Source organism: Meles meles, chromosome 4, assembly GCF_922984935.1.
Source record: "Meles meles chromosome 4, mMelMel3.1 paternal haplotype, whole genome shotgun sequence".
Lineage (NCBI taxonomy): Eukaryota > Metazoa > Chordata > Mammalia > Carnivora > Mustelidae > Meles > Meles meles.
The window spans coordinates 54,917,767-54,921,306 of record NC_060069.1 but is presented as its reverse complement, the minus strand read 5'-3'; the positions used below and the strand labels follow the sequence as shown (position 1 = coordinate 54,921,306).

The following is a 3,540-nucleotide window of genomic DNA, read 5'->3' as shown; positions in this document are numbered from 1 at the left end:
AGCTTCTGATCCCTCAAGGGACCCTTTCATGGCTGTGAGTTGCAGATTAAAAATATCTTGTCTTTCATTTCTTAGGAATGTATCTTACATATGGTCCACCATCTGTGACTCTCAAGCTGAGAAAGAGAGCCTAAGGTTAGCCTTGTGGATTTGGGAGTCATTTAAATAACAGAAAGCTTGAAGCACAGGAGGGAAAAAGATACTCAGAACCTGTGCACCCAGAGAGGAAAAGCCAGCCAAGCAGAGAATTTAGCAAGTTATCCCTACTTACCAAGTTAGGATAAAATAAGGAATCGAGAGCAAGGAGACTGGGAGAAGGGCAGAGGTGGGTGGAAGGATGAAGACTGCAGCGGGGTCGCAAGACCCGTACTGAGAAGAGGTCCGAGAGCAGCCCTGGGGTTGCCGGTGACCTCCGTAAACTGCCTTCCCGGAGGGGCGGGGCCAAAGCCAGCAGGAGCCCGAGCGGGGCGGGGCTGGGTGAAGGCGAAGCTCAGGTCCGGGCGGTGGAGGGCGACGGGCTGAGTGGAGCGGGATTTGCCAAGGTGAAAACCAGCCAGGAGGGGGCTCTGGTGGACCTTGGGAAATGTCCTCCATTGACCTGAGGGCTCCTGATACCCGCATGTATGGAATCTGTCCTTTTTATAGGAAGGAAGTGGATGGAATTAGCAGAGTGGATAATTGTTTCTATTTGTAATGTGTAAAGCAAGAAGTATACTGAAAATATTGTACTTTCCCGTTATAAATCCATCTTTGTTTAGGAGGAGTCTTTGCTTTTTTAGTTTTCATGAATAGGGGACATGTTTCCATTTGACTTTGAATGATGCAAAAAATACACAATCAGGTGTCATAATTTTTGTCTTGGGGAAACTAGTAACAGGTGTAGCAATACTTTCTGTTCTTGGATTAGGTATAAGGCTGCTGTTCAGAGCTTGCTCATGCTCTCCAGAAAAGACTCCTTTCTGTTTACTCTGTCACCAGAAGAGCCATCCAAACTCTTGAGATGCACAACTGATTTGGTACAGGGCCAGATTTGTGGGGTTAATATCTGGGCACTGCTTGGTACCGTGAGAGGATATATAAGGTGTATGAAACCCGTGACTGGACACTGAGTCTTGAAACTGTCTCCTCATTGCTACGAAAGGACATTACTGCCCAGCCCAGAGAGGAGAGTCCTGTCTGATTAGGGCAGATTATTGAAATTGAAGGAATGATGGGGCAGAAAAGGGGAAATTTAAAACAAGATCCCAGGGGTGCCTGGGTGGCTCGGTGGGTTGAGCCTCTGCCTTCGGCTCAGGTCATGATCCCAGGGTCCTGGGATCGAGCCCTGCATCGGGCTCCCTGTTCAGCAGGGAGCTTGCTTCCCCCTCTCTCTCTGCCTGCCTCTCTGCCTACTTGTAATCTCTGTCTGTCAAATAAATAAATAAATAAATAAATAAAACCTTTAAAAAAAAAATCAAGTTCCTAGGGGCACCTGAGTGGCTCGTGGGTTAAAGCCTCTGCCTTCGGCTCAGGTCATGAGATCAAGTCGCACATCGGGCTCTCTGCTCAGCGGTGAGCCTGCTTTCCCCTCTCTCTCTCTGCCTGTCTCTCTGCCTACTTGTGATCTCTGTCTGTCAAATAAATAAATAAAATCTTAAAAAAAAAATTAAACCAAGATCTTAAACACAAGGTTCCAAGAGGGAAAGGGGGGCAGGTACAGTGGACATTAGGGGTTCTTTTATTCCTTTTGAAAAATTCAGATATAGTTGACATGTAACATTATATTAGTTTCAAGTGTACAACATGATTCAATATTTGTATATACTGTGAAATGATCACCACAATCAGTCTCGTTAACATCCATAACTACACACACAATTGTGTGTGCTTGTGTATGTGATGGGAACTTTCAAGATCTACTCTTAGCAACTTTCAAGTATTCAAGACAATGTTATTCCCTATTGTCACCACGCTGTACATGTCATCCCCATGATTTATTTATTTTATAGTTGGAAGTTTGTACTTTTTAACCTCTCACCTCTTTTTCCCACTCTTGGGGTTTTTTTAAAAAATTTTTTAAATTTTATTTATTTGACAGAGAGAGAGATCACAAGTAGGCAGAGAGGTAGGCAGAGAGAGGAGGAAGCAGGCTCCCTGCGGAGCAGAGAGCCCGACGCGGGGCTCGATCCCAGGACCCTGAGATCATGACCTGAGCCGAAGGCAGCGGCTCAATCCACTGAGCCACCCAGGCGCCCCATGGGGTTCTTTTTTTAAGCAAACAGCTTTATTGAGGTGTAACAGATAATCAATAAACTTCATATTTAAAGTGTACAATTTGATAAGATTTTTTTTTCTTTTTAGTTTAGTCTGAATAAAATCCAGCATAAATGTATTACTTTGTTCTGTTAATAATGGCTCGGTGCCTTTGTTCTGACAGCTTCCTAAAGGCAAACCACAGTTTGAAGTTGTCATTTTGGGCTTAAACTGCACCGAAAGAAGAGACAGTGAAACTTGCTTTTTGTTTTTATTTACGAGTCTCCAGATCTTGCAAAACCACTTTCTCCAGACTGACGGGGAGCTGTAGCAGCTGATCCAATTTGAAACAGACATGGTTAAAATTATATCAGCCAAGCTTAGTGATCTGGAGGTCCCCGCTTGTCCTCATGGTATCAACTGCTGATAATGTTTAAAGGCGGTGGTAAAAAATAAAAAAGTCGGTGTCCATCTACAGACACTCTGAAATATAAGTGCTCACAAAGGATTTCCACCCTGAATGACTGGTCTGGGATGAGTGGAAAGTAAGGGACGGCTGACTGTTCCTCAGATACACAAGAATTTTTGTATTTTGAACACAGCTTTGCGTCCAATTGCCACATTGGCAGGAGGGTCTTGAGAGTCACCAGAGGTCAGTCTGATGGCAAAGCTCTCCAGCTTCAGGTCTACAATGCCCACCACCAACACCTTCTTGGCTGGTCTCATGCCCCTTTAATGTGCCCACAAAATGGAACTATCAATCATGGGAAGTACCACAATCTCTTACTGGAGAGCCCAAGGAGTTATTTAAATGCCCATCATCTAGTTTTACTACTGCATCTCGGCGGGCCACAGATCAGGCCAGCCTCTTGCACTGGGACACTTGGCAGAGGAGGGCGGGAGGGCAGCCCGAAGGAGGCAGGGGACGTGGGACAAGGAGCACGACGGGCAGGCAGGGATCCAGGGCAGTCCTGAGCAGGGCTGGGGAGAATTCAGACACTTTGTACAGCATTTGGTAGGAGCCGGCCCTCTAATTTTAGATATTCAGATAGATCTATCTATCTATTGGGGTATCACATTGTGATTTTAATTTGCATTTCAGGTGAGTTCTTTCAATTTAGGGCTTCACAAACATAACAAGAAAGCTAAGTTGAGAATTATTCTGCCCAGTTGCTCTAAGAATAAACAGAAATACTTAAGAAGCATAAATAATGAATGAGCTCTAATAACTATTCTGAATCTTTCCTCTTTAGCACTGGCTCCCATAGGAAGCTAGCTGAGGCCTACGAGGAATAAATCCACTTGGTC

The 3,540-nt window shown here is 44.8% G+C and overlaps 1 pseudogene; it reads right to left on the bottom strand.

Moving 5' to 3' along the window:
• Positions 1 to 2,602: 2,602 nt before the first annotated feature.
• LOC123940682 lies at positions 2,603 to 3,244 on the bottom strand (annotated as a pseudogene).
• Between the last annotated feature and the right edge of the window lie 296 nt (positions 3,245 to 3,540).